The sequence below is a fragment of the Sorex fumeus genome, unplaced genomic scaffold (assembly GCF_029834395.1).
Source record: "Sorex fumeus unplaced genomic scaffold, SorFum_2.1 ptg000086l, whole genome shotgun sequence".
In the NCBI taxonomy this organism is placed as follows: domain Eukaryota; kingdom Metazoa; phylum Chordata; class Mammalia; order Eulipotyphla; family Soricidae; genus Sorex; species Sorex fumeus.
The window spans coordinates 25,253,895-25,271,785 of NW_026606143.1; the positions used below are offsets into that span (position 1 = coordinate 25,253,895).

General features: G+C 39.9%; 1 pseudogene; it reads left to right on the plus strand.

Moving 5' to 3' along the window:
- Positions 1 to 429: 429 nt before the first annotated feature.
- On the plus strand, positions 430 to 5,516 carry LOC130039398 (E3 ubiquitin-protein ligase KCMF1-like; annotated as a pseudogene).
- Positions 5,517 to 17,891: the final 12,375 nt, after the last annotated feature.

Genomic DNA, 17,891 nt, shown 5'->3' on the forward strand with positions numbered 1-17,891 from the left:
AAAGGAGTATTCTTTACAAATTCATTTTAAAATCTGAACATTCAAATAAATATTTCTTCATTTAAGTACAGTTTTTGCATCTAAAGCAGAAGTGACTGGCCTGTAACACCTGGTATTTAAAGGTTATAAATATTGAATACAATTTTGGAACAAATCATATGAAATTAGCCATTTCAATTCTTTGGCCTTCCAAAAATGACATCTTCATATGGCTCCATCTAATGTTTCGACAGACTTCCCCTATATACTTAACTGATTACTGGATTTCTTTTGTCAAATTAAAATGTGAAACTATGATGTGGTAGACATTAAGGACTTAGAGAAGTCTCCAAACTCTCGGTGTGACTGTAGAACATATCCTGTGTCTGTAGAAGATTCTGTTTACTGATATTTGCTATTTATTCGCACTAACAAATTAAGACAAACTTAATGGATTATAGCAGCATACATGTATTATTTACCATTTTCATGAGTTGGGTACAGCTCTTTAGACTCTGCTGAAAGTGTCATAGGCTACAAAGCAAGCTGTAGAGAATGCTGTTTTGCTATCTGGAGGGTTGATTAGGTAAGGACTTCTACAAATATATCCTGATACAATGATTCAGTACCCATCCCTCCACCAGTGCCCATTCTCCACCACCAGTGATCCCAGTAACCCTCCCACCCCTCCCATATCCCCATCCCATCCCGCATCTGTGGCAGGGCATTCCCTTTTGTTCTCTCTCTCCTTTTGATTGCTGAGGTTTGCAAAAGAGGCATTGAGTGGCAAACATGTTCGGTCTATAGTCTACTTTCAGCGTGCATCTCCCATCCTGGGAGGATCCTCCCAACACCTTTTACTTGGTGTTCCCTACTCTGTCTGAGCTGCCCTTTCCCCTAGCATGTGCAGCTGCCCTTCAAGCCATGGAGTAAACCTCCTGTAAACTATCTCAACTATTCTAGGATGCTAGTCTCCTATTTTATTACTTTATGTTCTCCAGATAAATGCAGTCTTTCTATGTCTGTCCCTCTCTTTCTGACTTATTTCACTTAGCATGATATTTTGCATATAGTACCACTTGTATGTAAATTTCATGACTTCGTCTTTTCTAAAAGCTGCATAGTACTCCATTGTAAAGATGTACCAAAGTTTCTTTAACCAGTTATGTGCTCTCGGGCACTCAGATATTTTCCAAATTTTGGCTACTGTGAACAGTGCAGCAATGAACATAGAAGTGAAGATGTCATTTCGGCTATACTTCTTTTGCTTGTCCAGGATATATTCCCAGGAGTGGTATTGCCAGATCTAGAAATCAAATTCTTTTTCTTTACTCTTACAATTGACATCCCATTACTTTCACCATTTCTTTGTTAGCAGCAATCATTTGGTCTAGATCACTCTCAGGCCATTTGGTATTTTCAGGGTTATGAATGCCAAGAATCTGAATAATCATTAAGCTTCTTAGTGGTTCATCATCTTAGATGAGAAGTCCTTCAATTTGATTGTCATGAATCCAAAGTAATCTGGGACCAGTCATGACCGTTTCTTTCCTTTGTCAGCACTTGACACAAGCATAGACATATAATTAGAATCGGCTCAATGAAATATTAGAGAAGTTAGCATGAAAGGTTCTGCAGGATCACTTTTCCCTCTTGGTTCAGCCATCTTTAGGACTGTCAAAATCATTTTGTGATTGTCAGGACAAATTAACAACAAATTCACTAAATTCATAAAAAAATGTAGTGAATTTAATTTTAAAATTCAATATTTTTAGTATATCAAAAGAAAGGGGATTCTCCAAAAGCAACTGGTGCTGGTGCGGATGTGGCGAGAAAGGGACCCTCCTTCACTGCTGGTGGGAATGCCAACTGGTTCAGCTCTTCTGGAAAACAGTATGGACAATTCTCAAAAAACTAGAAATTGAGCTCCCATTTGACCCAGCAATTCCACTCCTGGGAATATACCCCAGAGAGGCAACAAAGTATAGTCAAAGCAACATCTGCAGTTGTCTGTTCATTGCAGCACTGTTTACAATAGCTAGAATCTGGAAAAAACCTGAGTGCCCAAGAACAGATGACTGGTTAAAGAAGCTTTGGTACATCTACACAATGGAATACTATGTAGCTGTCAGAAAGGATGAAGTCATGAAATTTACATACAAGTGGCACTACATGGAAAGTATCATGCTAAGTGAAATGAGTCAGAAAGAGAGGGATAGACATAGAAATAGCGCATTCATCTGGGGAACATAAAGTAACAAAATAGGAGACTAACACCCAAGAATAGCCGAGATAAGTACCAGGAGGATTACTCCATGGCTTTGAGGACAGCCGCTCACGCTAGGGGAAAAGGCAGCTCAGATAGAGAAGGGAGCACCAAATAAAGGGTGTTGGGAGGCTCCTCTCAGGATGGGAAATGCGTGATGAGAGTATACTATAGTCCGAACAAGATTGCCACTCAATGTCTCTTTTGCAAACCACAGAACTCAAAAGGAGAGAGATAACAAAAGGGAATGCCCTGCCACAGTGGTAGGGTGGGATGGGGTGAAGGGGGGTGGGAGGGATACTGGGACTGGTGGTGGAGGAGAATGGGCACTGGTGGAGGGATGGATACTGAAACCCAAGCACAAAAATTTGTAAGTCTACAGCTGTACCTCATGGTGTTTCACTAATAAAAATTTAAGGGAAAAAAAGGGGGTTCTAAATGATAATGCTGACTCACATAATTTGGCAAATATGACCTTACAAATGGAGAACATTCTTTGCTTAATATAATCCATTTCTCCCTAATCATTTGCAACTCGCTGTACCTTAACTGTACTGTATGCCTTGCGTGAAGAGTTGGACTGGATTGTCCTCACATCTTTTTCCATCCAACCAGAGAAATAGACCTAATTCTTGGAGTATATTTAAAATAAAGTACAGTTGAGTGGAAAGATCCTCAGTTTGTGAACCAGGTTCACAAATTGCTGTTTGACAATTCTTTGGTCTAAACTGGTTTGAGCACAAGAATCTAAAACACAAGAATCCTTTCCTTCAGAAAAAGTTTGAGTTATGTACAACCGTGTGTCTAAATCTTTAATGTGGTTACAAATCACAGAAGAATCTTGTCAAATATAGATTCTGATTCAGTTAGCGGCATCTAGACCTAAGAATATGCATTTTTAGTAAGCATTAGCAAACCCTAGGGAGCTTCAAAGAAGTCAGGCCAGTGTTGCTTGTTTTGTATAGAAAAGATACAGCAAAATAAGTACAAGTATTTGTTTCATTCAGATTAAAAGAGGAACTTTTAATTTATCCCAGAATTTTTTCAAGGATATGCTAAAGTTTTTGTTTGTTTTGCTAGGGCATAGTATGAACTTAAACATAGATTAAATTTTTTTTTAAAAAGAATGTTCCCCATGAGTTAAATTTTTATTTGTACTTCTATAATTGTTAAGTCTTTGGGAAAAAAGCTTTCCCTTTCAATGTTGATGATGTTGATATTTATTGGAAAGAAATTGTACCTTAAAATACTGAAGTCAAGAACCCGGCCCTCGGGACTGATACCAGAGGGCGGGGGGCGACTCGCCTAGCGCTCCCGGTGTCCAGGAAGGGCCAGACGTGGCCCCCTGGGTGCATCCGGTTGCTAGGAAATGATGGTGAGGCACCCTGCCCCCCCCACCCGTGGCGCCCCAGGCAGGGAGGCTCAGCGGCCAGGGAACGGAAGCCCCCCCCCCCCCCCCCCCCCCCCGAGCCCTGCCTGGCCTCACGTGCCTTCTGTATGCTTGTAATTTGTTACTTTGTTTTTTGTGCCCACCCTAATGAGTTGCACCGTATTATATGTCAATGATGTAACTGGACAACATATCCCCAAGATGGACACATGTCAAGCTTAGAGTCTCTACTGTGTGAAGCCATGGACTACCTCTGAGAAAGGAATTACAACCAGGATCATGGGAAAATGCTCTAACTCAGGGTCACCAAACATTTTTTATAAAGGGCAGGGTGTCAGCTGGGATGCATGTTTAAAAGGAAATTTTCGAGGTCGCAGCTATAAGTGTTTAATTTTCTACAATTACGATCGTTAGGCATATTGTTATGAAAGTGGTGCAAGGCTTGCAACTGACCACCCAAGGCGGTGCATATTAACAAGGGTAGATTTTGATTTGTATTATGGTGGGGAAGCTTTCTCTGTAGAGCAGCCACAGTCTTTTACTTGTCCATATTGTGGAAAAATGGGCTATACGGAGACATCTCTTCAAGAACATGTTACTTCTGAACATGCAGAAACATCCACGGAAGTGATTTGTCGAATATGTGCAGCATTGTCTGCAGGCGACCCTAATCATGTCACGGATGACTTTGCAGCTCATTTTACACTTGAACACAGAGCGCCTAGAGATTTAGATGAATCGAGTGCTGTTTGACATGTATGTAGAATGTTTCATCTTGGTCCGGGATTAGGAGGTCCTCTTGCTCGTAGATCAAACATGCACTTTACTAGCAGTTCTACTGGTGTACTTTTTTTTTTTTTTTTGCTTTTTGGGTCACACCTGGCAATGCACAGGGGTTACTCCTCCTGGCGCATGCACTCAGGAATTATTCCCGGCAGTGCTTGGTGGACCATATGGGATGCTGGGAATCGAACCTGGATCGGCGGTGTGCAAGGACACGGCCTACCCGCTGTGCTATCACTCCAGCCCCCTGGTGGACTTTCTTCTTCTCAGAGTTCATATTCTCCAAGCAGTAGGGAAGCCACGGATCCTATAGCTGAGCTTTTATCTCAGGTATCAGGAGTAAGACGGTCTGCAGGAGGACAGCTTAATTTTTCTGGTCCTTCTGCGTCTCAGTTACAACAGATGCAGATGCAGCTGCAGCTCGAACGGCAGCACACTCAGGCAGCAGGACAACAACTGGAGACCAAACGCAACGCGACGCGACCTGGTGTACCAACACAAGCAGTGTCACCATTACAATCACACAGTTCACGGCCACCACCAACATAGCCATCACAGAGCGCAGTCAGCAGACTCTCCAGAACTCCCAGTTCCTTCTAACAAGGTTGAATGACCCTAGAATGTCTGAATTGGAGCACCAGTACTTGGAAAGCGAGCATGTAAACCACAGCCTTCTGTGCACTCTCGTGTGTGAAGAGAGCGCCTCCTCATAAGAGGAAGAAACGGTGGGGGGTGGGGGTAGAGAATGGCAGATTCTAGTGCTATGGGATGTGTAGATATTATGCCATTAGATAATGCTTTAGAAAACCTAAATTTAAAAGAGTAAAGTAAAGTAAAGTAAAGGCCCTCCCATTGATCATCGATGCTTGAGCGGGCCCAGTAACGTCTCAAATACGTCACGGGGAGCTTGCCAGGCTCTGCCATGCGGGCGAGATACTCTCGGTAGCTTGCCGGGCTCTCCGAGAGGGGCGGAGGAATCGAACTCGGGTTGGCCATGTTGGCTGCATGCAAGGCAAATGCCCTACCGCTGTGCTATCACTCCAGTGCCAAATTTAAAAGAGTAATAAAGAAAATGAACCTCCACCACCTCCTCTTTGATGACATCTCGATCCACAGACAAAAGTCCTCTGCTGTATTTGCTGATAAAGTGGACAGCAACAACTATCTTGGGTTTGTTTGGTGAGTGCAATTTCAGGTCTGTCACTCTTGTTGCATTGTGTACATTTAAAAGGAAGATATATATATATATATATATATATATATATATATATGATAATCATTTCCACTTAACAATTTTTTTTCTTCTAGCAGGTAAATGTAGGTAGCAGTGTAGGGTGAGCTCTGCTTCCTATACCTTGTGCATGTGCAAAGGGCTCTCCTAATACTCCACATTCAAACTGAAGAGGAAAATTGAAACCTCTAACAAAGCTGCTGTGTGTATTTATGCATATTTATGAATAAAAACTGCTTGGATGGTTTGCCTTTAAAATAATGATGAAGTCAAATAATTCTTTTATTCAAATGAAGTATGTTAGAATTTTTTCTTTAAAAGAAGAAAGCTTCCCTTTGATGAGCTGACAGTTACATTATGTTCTTCTTTGCAGTCTCCTGTGTCTTCTGATTTACATCATAGCTTTGCTGACAGTTCAGCTTTTTTACTATGTTCTTTGGACTGAGTGGAAATGTCAGGTAGTTTAGTTAAGATTATTCACTACAAGGAATGCGATATGATTTTTATTTAGGCTAAAAAGAGCTGCAAATTAGTACTATCCTGGAACCTTTCTGGAATGCCACTTTCATTTGTAATCCACAAGCCTAAATCATATGACACAAGATTTGAAATCTCTAAAGGAAGAGCTGAAAATTTATTTTATTTGGGAGATATATATCTCCAATGGAAGTATTAATTTGAATTTGCAGAGTATGATTTATTCCCTTAGCAGGATTTCTCAGTGCTTTAAAATATTTAATATTAATATTTAAGATTTTTGAAGATTCCCACTTTACTTTTTCAATTGGTTTGGACACTTAAATGCTCCTTAATAAATTTTATTACTTTGGATGATAAGAAATATCCAGTCTAATATAATAAAATTTATTTTATTATGGAGTGATATTACTTTTGTTTATGGAGTGAGTGCACAGCAGGTAAGGCATTTGCCTTGCACACAGCTGACCCGAGTTCAATTCCTCCATCACTCTCAAAGAGCCTGGCAAGTTACCAAGAGTATCCCACCCACGCGGCAGAGCCTGGCAAGCCCCGCCCCCCCCCCATGGAGTATTCAATATGCCAAAAACAGTAACAACAAGTCTCACAATGGAGACGTTACTGGTGCCTGCTCGAGCAAAGCGGTGAACAATGGGAGGACAGGGCTACAGTGCAATATAATAAAATATATGCTTACAAAACTATGCTCTGAACACCTCTGGGTATGACCAAAAAAACAACAAAGAAATCAAACAAAATGAATTTTGTATTTGGAGTGTGGTATGTGTCTTCCGGAAAGAATCAGATAGGCTTATCTTCATATGACCAGAGGAGGGTTCTTCCAATAAATGTGACTTTAGAATGGGACACTAAGGGTCAATAGGGTCCTCATGGTCTCAGGAGAAACCTGAGTTTCTATGACTTAGAATTAAAGATAAAGTTGAGATCACGGATGGCACTAGAGGCTGAAAAGCACTTCTTGCCCCATCTCAAATGCCCCATCTCTTTGCTTGCAAATCATAGACGCTTGACTGCTCCCCTCCCTTATGATATAACAATGTAGTTTTCATGGGGGACATGTCTTGATGTAGGCTTATCGGCGACAATGTACTTGCTAGTTATACATGAGAAAGTTATCGTTTAACTAAAGATGAAATACTCCCCCTCTCCTTGACATTCCAGGTCCCTTAACACAGAATAAATATCTTGGATCCACCTATTTTTTGTTTAGGATTCGCTGCCATATAAATTCTCCATAGGTCTGTAATTAAATTGATATTCCTTTGCTAACCTGTCTGATGTTGTTTTGATTACTTGTCTAGCCCAAGAAGAGCCCAGAGGCCTTACGGATTTTTCCCTGCACACTGACAAGGGGAATATTTCATTTTTATATTTTCCCATATTTCTGTTGGCCTCTCGGTGTTTTTCCTTCACACAGTACTTTGAAGATTTTTTTATAATGTTAAATTTAATAATTTGTGGAAAATGTAAATAAATTCCTAAGATTTTAATTTTGTTTGGTATTTCTCTGTTTCTCTTTTTAAAAAGATAAGGTTATACTCAGCCATGCTCTGTAGTCCAGGAGCAACTACTGGTAATATTTAGCTGGGTACTGCCAGCTTGCTAAGTGTTTCCCAGGTGTCAAGAACCACTGGTCCATGGGGCTACCAAGACCACCCCCAGCACTATGCCATGACCTTAAGCCTGCCAGGCATGTGCTCCAGGCCTTTTGAGGTATATATTTCCCCCTATGAACTTTTGAAAAATTTTGGCCATTCAAACAAAAATAATCACAATGTGCTATTCTAATGATGATATGTGGTATTCAGAGGAAGAAATGAATCCTATGTATATTATATATATATTTAAACTTCATTATACATGTTTTACTATCTTATATCTCACTTATTTCATATGGTTATGGGTATACACTTTTATGTGGATATGGGTTTCTTTTTAACTATATCTTGGAGGCCATGGAGGTAGTAAGTGGGCAGGGCGAGTGCCTGGCATGCAGCTGACCTAAGTTCCATTCCTGGCATGACATACGGTCTTCTGAACCTGCCAGGAGCGATCCCTGAGCATAGAGCCTGGAGTTAAGTAGTGAGCATCCCCAGCTGTGTCCGCAATGCTGAAATCGTAATAATAATTAATAAATAATCACCTTATAATGTACTATTCAACTGCTGTACCCACTTTCTACATGTTTGTATTTCCCTTTTCTTTATAATAACCTAAAAACAACTTAAATATTCTTTCTCTGATATGGGTGCTAAAATAACCTTGTTCTGCTTAGTCTTGGCTTTTTAACGTTCTCAATTCTGTTTTTTGTTTGTTATGAGCAGAAGTTCTTCATCTTATTGAAATTTCCAATTTATCAAATTTTCTTTTATAGTTTATGTTTTTTGATATCACATTTATTTACATACTCCAAGTATGCAAGAAAGCTCTTCTGATTTTTTTCTAAAGCTTTTTATTCTAGTTCATCTTCTTAATTATATTTTAAATCAATCTAGAATTTATTAACTTTTATTATACTACTGTTTATTTCCTATTGGACTATATGCTATCAAATTATTTAGGTCAATTTATTGAAAAGGTGAAAATTTTCCACAAAAGTAACTTTTTTGTGAACTAGGTGACTGTATATAGGCTTTATCTATTTATGTTTTTTTCAGCAAAACCATTCAGTCCTAATTGCTGTGGATTTAATAATGCCTTGGTGTATGATAATCTTGAGCCTCCATTTCTCTCTTCTTCAAGATACCTTGACTATTTTATTTTTTAATTTTTTTATTGAATCACAGTGTGATGGTTACAAAGCTTCATGATTGACTGTCAGTCATACAATGATTGAACACCCATCCATCCCTCCACTAGTGTTCCCAATATCCCTCCTGCTGCCTCACCCCATCACACCCCCTACCTCTGTGGTAGGCACTTTCCTTCTTTCTCTACTTTTGGGCATTATGGTTTTCAATATAGATACTGAGAGGCCATCATCTTTGGTCCTTTGTCTACTTTCAGCACACATCTCCCATCCCGAATGATCCCTCCAACAATCATTGACTTAGTGACACCTTCTCCATCCCAACTGTCTTCTCCCCCAGCACATGAAGCAGGCTTCCAAACCCTGGAGTGATCCTCCTGGCCCTTGTCTCTACTGTTCCTAGGTGTTAGTCTCATATTATGTTATTTTATATTCCACGAATGATTGCAGTTGTTCTAAGTCCCCGACTAATTTAAATTCCTTATTTTAAACCATTTTATTTATTATGATAGTATCTTGCTAAGTGCGACACTGGGATTTGGGATTACATTGGATGTATAGATAATTTTGAAAAAAAATGAACACTTCTACAATATAAAAAAATATCAAACAGTGAGCATGGTATTTCTACCTCTAATATTTATTTTGTCTTGTAAATGTTTTTATATTGATCTAACTTATATTAATCCCAGGGTGTTTTAGTTTGTATCCATTAAAATAGTATTCAAATTTTATTTCATGAGATTGTTGGTTATGTACAAGTATAGTTGGTTTTATATATAGTTAGCGTGAAAGTGGATTTTTCTGCACTGGTGGGTTCTTGAGCATTGAGATGTCACTCTTTCTGTCCCTAGTATTCCCCTATCCTGTGTATGACCTCCCGGTCTCATCCCAAACAGTCTACTTGCCTCCAGTGAACGATGGCCAGGTCCTGTCCTTGGCACCCCTGTAAGCTTCCCTTTGTCTCTGGCCACGTACACAAGGGCAAGATTCCTGTCTCTGTACCTGTTGCTGGGCCTCTCAGCTGTACCCTAGTAGTTCTTGTTGTACAGTCCCAGCTTTCTTAGACTCTGGCAATGACCATGTATGCATGGGTGAGAACCCCTGTGCTTAGTATCTACCCCTGCCTGGACATTCAAGGCCTGCCTGAATCTGAGCTTCCCTGGCATCTGAGCCTTGCCTATGAGGACAGCCTATACTCTGCCATCTGTCCTAGTGCTCAAGCTTACCTGATCCTGAAGTCTGCTGGGAGGGAGCAAAAAGAGTGATGGTCCAGAAATAGTGGGTCTGGAGAGAGTGTCCAGACAGAGAGTGTGTGGGACTTGGGGCTTCCTTTTCATCTGTTGCCATATTCCACACACAGTCATCCCATTATCTTTTTATTGGCTGCCCATCCTATTTTTATTGGCTGCCTGGATGAGATTTAAAGTGACCAACTAAGTTCACTTGGCACCCCACCCTTCCACTCTCACTGTATCAATACTACTTTGTTTCCAAAGCAAACTTTTAAATTTATTTTTTGGGGGGAGTGTGGTTTTGGCCATATTCAACTGTTCTCAGGACTTACTCCTGGCTTCATGCTCAGGGAATTACTCCTGGTGATGATCGAAGTATGAATTAGGTCCCAGAGATCAAACCTGGACTTGGCCATGTGCAAGGCAAACACCTCAACCCCTGTACCTCTGGCCCCAAACTTCTGGCCTTAAACCTTAGTCCCTAGACTTTTTAAGTTTTGAGAATTCCAACTACTTCTTTTTCCACTACTAGCCATGGATGCTTCTTACACTTACTTGCCTGCCCAGTGTTTGAAGAGGTTTTTCTCAATGTATCAGGAGTAGGCCTCAAAGACAGTGTCACACTGGGAAGGGTAACCAAGTTGGTCAGTTTAGGCCTTGTCAACCTTGAGTGAAATTGTCACCACTTCTTAAATAATACAGTTTTGCTACATTTATGGGTAGCTTCAGAAACAAAATATTAAAAATTTAAAATTAAGAAGTTAAAGTTTTTTTTAGTATGAGAAACCTTAATCTTTAATACAGGGCAAATATTCAGAAACAAGGTTTTGTCATAGTAAGTCACTACTCTCTCCTCTCTTCTTGATGCTTCAGACCCCTCAGCACAGGATTTATAATGCTTTTTCTACTTGGATGAATTTGGGACCTGTATAGTCATTGTAGCTGCACCAGTATGTCAGTAAATTGATTTCTTTGCAAACAGGTCTAGTGCTGTTTAGAATGCTCATTCAGCCCCCAAAGAACCCAGATAGGTGGGTAATTTCCCCCTGGAGCCCTGACAGAAATAAGTATTGGAAACATAACTGTTGTCTAATGTAGTAATAAGAACAAAAACAAATAAATCTAGAGGAGAAAAATACATGGGTTAAATAATTAAATGTTATTGACTGCCCCAGGGTAAATTATTGAAAGACATAGTAGTTTGGCCCACGAAAATCCCCAAACAAATAAAACACTCCTGTTTTTTGTGTTAGGCGATTTTTGTTTAACCTCTACTGGGATCATCTTGACCCAATTTCAATAGTGCATAATAAAATTCTTCTTTCCTACGTTATCTTGGCCAATCTAATTTTTGTAATTATCATAAAAATCCTTGTGTTTAATGTGGTCTATTGGTTGCAATTTTAATAGTTTCCACTTAGTGTTGATTCTTGCACCAAATATCATGGAATGGGGTTCAAAATATACATGCCCAGTCAATTGCTTCCACATAATTAGTCAAGCTTCTGTGTCTAATTTTAGTATATATGCTGCTGAAGTGAGCTAAAGCTTCTGTGTCTAAAGAGAAAAGAAACCCCAACCTCCCTTGTTAGATCTAGTCATTCACTGCAGTTGAGGAGCATAATCTTGCAGCAATTCTGGCCTTTTCATGCTCCACAGCACTGGCTTCTAGAACAAGGACAATCTTCTTCCCTTGCGGTCCCTCCCTGTGTTTTCCAAAATAGATTTATCTTCTACTCAGTGATGGGCATTTATTATCCTCATACATGCTATAGGTTCCTTCAATCCTCTGAAACATTTCCCTAAATTTCACAAAAAAAAATGGGATTAAAGAGATGCCCCCAGATTTCATTCTTCTTCAATTCAGAAGTAATTTCCTAAAGCCGAGAATTGAAATACCCCCAGGGAGAGACAAAGCAATTCAGGGTTCCCAGCTTTGATGAAATCAAGCACTTGGCTAACCACAAACCTCCTCCTTATATCTTACTCAATAGGTCATCTTCTTTACATAAAAATTACATCTGAAATCTGTCATCCATTTGTCACTTCCAAGTGAACATGGTGACTAAGTATTATCTGACTAATAAATAAATGAAGATTTGCCCCAGGGTCATATAACACTGTACTTGAACATTGTCTGAGCACATTTTCTTACACCTTTTAAAAAGAGGTCTTAAAATGTGTAAGACTTTTGTGCTTTCCTGATCTTTTTTTTTTTTTTTTTTTTTTTTTTTTTTTTTTTTTCCCCCTTTATTTTATTTTATTTTTTTTAAAGTTGTAGATTTACAATTTTTTGTGCTTTGGTTTCAATTATACAATGATCAGATACCCATCCCTCCACCAGTGCCCATTTTCCACCACCATGGATAATATCCCTCCCACCCCCATCCCCCCATCCCCCCGTCTCTGTGGCAGGGCAATCCCCTGTGTTCTCTCTCTCCTTTTGGGTGTTGTGCTCTGCAAAAGAGGCATTGAGTGGCAAACATGTTCAGTCCATAGTCTACTTTCGACATGCATCTCCCCTCCTGGGAGGATCCTCCAAACATCCTTTATTTGGTGCTCCCTTCTCTATCTGAATAGCCCTTTCCTCTAGGATACCCGGCTGGCCTCTAAGTTATGGAGTAATCCTCCTGGTGCTGATCTCAGCTATTCTTGGGTATTAATCTCATACTTTGTTACTTTATATCCCCCAGATGAATGCAATCTTTCTATGCTTTCCTGATCTTTTATGCCCCAAATAGTATTTTAATTTTCTATGTATGAGAGACCTGATTCTAAGATAGATCTGAAATCTGATCCTCTAAATGCCGTTTATTCTTTTTTTTTTTGCCGGGTGGGGGGGGGGTCTCACCTGGCAATGCACAGGGGTTACTCCTGGCTCTGCACTCAGGAATTATTCTTGGTGGTGATCAGGGGACCATATAGGATGCTGGGAATCAAACCCGGGTTGGCTGCATGCAAGGCAAATGCCCTACTATCACTCCAGCCTCAATGCTGTTTATTCTTGAAACTAATGAATTAGTATCAATAACTGCAGAATCAAAGCTCCATTACAGGTGGGTAGGGGGAAAATGACAAAAAAGTTACATATTTAAATAAAGTAGTTCACAGTTAAAGTAAACATTAAAATTGTTTTTTCTTCCCTGAGATTTTCCTTACTGGCTAGTCTTTACAAGGGGAAATGGGCTCAAATAAGAGTTAAAGTAGCTCTAAACTGTAGGTTTTCCTTGCCCATGCCTGAAAAGAACCCTCAGTAACCAACTACCTAGAATGTTCTTGACTAGCAATCTAGCATTATCTGACCTAGTATAAGGATAAAATGGGACCATGGTCATGAGACTTATCTGAGCATTTGGGACCCTTGGTTTTTAATCACATAGGCAGATCCTTAATCAGTGTTTTTCCAGACCTGCATCATTTGTCATACTTGGGAACTTGTTCAAAATGGAAATTCTTTTTTTTTCTTTTTTTATTAGTGAAAAACCATGAGGTACAGTTATAGGCTTACACATTTTGTGCTTGGGTTTCAGTTATACAATGATCAAGTGCCCATCCCTCCACCAGTGCCCGTCATCCATCCCCACGGGTCCCAGCATCCCCCCCCACCCCCCCGCAAGGTCCTGTCTTCCAAGAAAGTTCTCAGGGTGAGTCTGCATTTTAAAGTGGCCCACTAGTGACTAAAAGCAATCCAGGAATCTAGAAAATACTTTCTGGACTCCTTTATTGGTATAATTACTGTTTCGTTGCTTTTGTTCAAACATGGTCAGTTTCAAAAACCATTTTTTTTTACTTGGAGAGTGAAAAAACAACAGGGTGTCTGTGTGGGGGGAGGAAGGCTTAAGGAGATTAACATCAGCAGCTTCTGGGAGCAGTAACTCTAGGATTTAAAAGCCTTAGTTTCCCACCTTGTGGGGAATGGGCGAAATGGCAGTCAAAGTTTGGAAAGCCTTTGTTTCTCATCATTCATTTTGCACCACAGAGCAAGAACCCACCAGCTGTGGAAGTTTTCCTCCTAGCACCTTAATGTTGATTAATTTGTACTTACTTTCCAACAAGACCTAAGCAATCATATACAGGGGCAGAGGAAATAAATCTTGATGATACGATTTCCATACCAAATGAGACTAAAAATCTAAACACCTTGAATCCAGAGCTAGTTTCTCCCCCCTTAGTCACGCATAACTCTGTGCTTCTTCCTTGAGTTCTCCTTACCTAAAATCTCAGCATAAGGGCTGGAGAGATAGTACTGGGGTAAGATACTTGACTCTTGAATGCATCTGACCGAGGTTGCATCCTTAGCATCAAATACGGTCGCCTCAGGCACCTTGAAGAAAGAGCCCTGAGCACAAAGCCTGGAGTATTCCTTGACTGTAGCCGGGTATGACCCCAAATCCAAAACAAAATACAAAAAATAAAATCTCAGCATAACATTAAAGAATCATGGTGACCAGTTATCTTTCTCTTATAGTTGCACTATAATCCTATAATTAAAGATTTGTGGTAAACATCATTCAAATTTAACACTGGTATCTTCTTTGTCCTGGTTATTTGATTAATGGCCTCTTCTAGTACCTCAGCCTTTCTCCTTCTCATCTGGTAACCACTAATTGCAGAGTTTTGGATGGATTTTACACTGCAGAAGGAAGCAATAAAGCTTCTGTATGTTTAGTCTTTATTCACTCAAGGAAGTGAAACTCAATAGACCAAAGTGAAATGAAGGGTATATTAGATTAAAGTTCCCTGGCCCCTTCTTTTCCGAATAAGGTACTCATCTGCTCGTGATAATTTCCATACCTATATATGTTCCTTTTAAGGAAAAAAACACTGAATAATTCTTTATTACATCTCTACTATATTATAGTTTTACATCACCGTATCCGAGTTCGATTCCTCCGCCCATCTCGGAGAGCCCGGCAAGCTACCGAAAGTATCTCACCCGCATGGCAAAGCCTGGCAATCATCTCCCCATGATGTATTCGATATGCCAAACACAGTAACAAGTGTCACAATGTTACTGGGCCCGCTTGAGCAAATCGATGAACAACGGGAGGACAGTGACAGTGACAGTGACCACAATTTACCCTAATAACCAATATATTTCCTTGTAAATGAATACATGAAATATCTTATTTCTTGAACCAATTTCAGTACTTATAAGGGCACTCTCTCAGCTAAGGGAAACAGCAAGGTTGATCTTTCAACAATTGTCCCTGCATAATACCGTTAGTAGATTATGTAAATCTTAAAGTATTCCCTTGAACTCTCTTTTTTTTCATATATATTTGCTTTATTTTTTTTTTTTTAGTTTTTGCCCATACTCAACTGTGCTCAGGGCTTACTCCTGGCTCTGTCCTTAGGGTTTACTCCTGGCAGGGCTCAGCATAGCATATGGGGGACTAGGGATTGAACCTGAGTCAGCCATGTGCAAGACAAGTGCCTTAAACATTGTACTATTACTCCAGCCTTTTATTCATATTTTTAAAAATGGCATTTTCTTGTTTATGGAATTCCTCTTGTACATACTTTATACTATTTGACCACCGTGGATGTCAGAAACATTTTACAGCTCACCTCATATATTTTAACATATAAAACAATTCTTCTCTTTGACGGTCATGGTCATGGTCCTCCTGTTGTTCATTGATTTGCTCGAGCTGGCCCAGTTACGTTTCCATCTTGAGACTTGCTGTTACTGTGTTTGGCATATTGAATACGAATATGTTACAGGTAGCTTGCCAGGCTCTGCCGTGCAGGCGAGATACTCTCGGTAGCTTGCCGGACTCCGAGAGGGGCGGAGGAATCGAACTCGGGTCGGCCATGTTGGCCGCTTGTAAGGCAAACGACCTACTTGCTGTGCTATCGCTCCAGCCTTTCTCTTTGACAAAGTTATTAATTTCCCCTTTTTGCTTCTATACCTTTTCTAATTTTTAGAAACAGTATTAGCACAAAGAGCAGATAAGGGTCCCAGGAGGTAACTGGTAAGGAATGCCTGCCTGCAGTATTAGTTGTGTGGCTGATCCATGATTCTACCTCCATGTGCCAATTGCAGTCCAAGATGCTTTACTGTTTGACCAACTGGATCCTGAGACTCAGTGTCCAGTTCCAGAGTCGAGCAACCATGTGCATAACTCAGTTGAGGTTTTCTCACATACATGGTTGTTGCAACTGGCAGACCCTGCAAATAAAGATGTGCATATATTCAAGAGTGTTACCCCGCAGCTTACACATGGATGATAAACACAGACCCCTGGCAAAAACTAAAAGAATATGCAAAAGAACAGGCTAGTGACATGTGACTCTTGATCCTCACAACAGCAACAAAGGAGAAAAGTGCATTTTTTTGAAATGCAGATACATTTTCACCTACATAATTTTATTTTAATTGTTTAAACCTTTTACCTTTAAGGGCACTTCGTTTTTTGTTTTGGTTCCAGGGGCCACATCCAGTTCTCAGGGCTCACTCTTTGTGCTCAGAAATCACTCCTGGTGGTGTCAGAGGACCATATGCAGTGTCAAAAATAAAACCAAGGTTGGCTCCGTGCAAGGTTGCATGGAAGGTTGGCTGCATACATTTTTTCTGCTGTACTATCAGTCTGACTCTCCTTTTAAATTTTTTCTTTATCTTAAGGCACCATGGTTTGCTAAGTTGTTCATTGTACAGCCGTTACAGACATTCAAAGTTTCAACACCATTCCCATCATCAGTGTGACCTTCCCTCTAACATTGTCCCCTTTTCCCCACCCCCCAAGTCTATCCAATTAGCAGTTACAGAGTAATTATTTTATATTGCCTGTTACAACTACATGACTAATGGAATTATAAAAAAAAAGTTAAAAATTTGTGATGTGCTGAAACCCAAGCACAAAAATTTGTAGGTCTACAACTGTACCTCATGGTGTTTCACTAATAAAAATAAAATAAATAAATAAAAATTGTGATGTGGCTGGAGCAATAGCACGCGACTGACCTGGGTTCGATTCCCAGCATCCCATATGGTACCCTGAGCACTGCCAGGGTTAATTCCTTAGTGCAAAGCCAGGCGTAACCCCTGTGTATCGCCGGGTGTGACCCAAAAAGCAAATAAATAAATAAAAATTTGTGAAAATTGTTACATTTCATCATAAGTCATAAGCCCTTGTCTGATGGTTTACTAAACTGTTGCTGATTTAGCCTTCTGTGTTATCGTTTTATTGAGTTTAGTTGGCTTTTATGTTACTTTCCCATATAATTTTGTGTGCTCCTACTGAGATGTCATTATTGTGGAATTTGGAGGTGCCGTGAGACCACGTATGCAGCTCTGCACTCAAGAAACTACAGGACCTACAGAAATAGGCTGATAACTTTAGATGGCAGTGGCTTTGGGGTGTGGGTGTGGCTGCCAGGACTTGCAGAGGTATATGGGTGGGAGTGAAGAGTGGGGAAGCTGCTCATCCCCACTCTAAGAAGACCCCAGAGTTCTCCCTGAAAAGCTTTAATTTTTCAAAGATGTATTATCGGACACGGGCACTGTCTTTAATTTCTTTTCTTCTCAAATACTTTTTTAGCTTCCTGAATATCATTAAAATGTAATCTATCCTTTACAGTTCATTTGTCCATCATTAAAATGGGCCGTATCCTTATTAATTCAGGCATATATCTAGACTTTTTATTCTGTCACATCCAAGTACTTATTTTTTGGTGCTTTGAAATTACGTTGTATTTATTAGATATGTGCTATATCTTAAATAGAACAATTCATTGTTAATGTTTTGTTTTTTGAC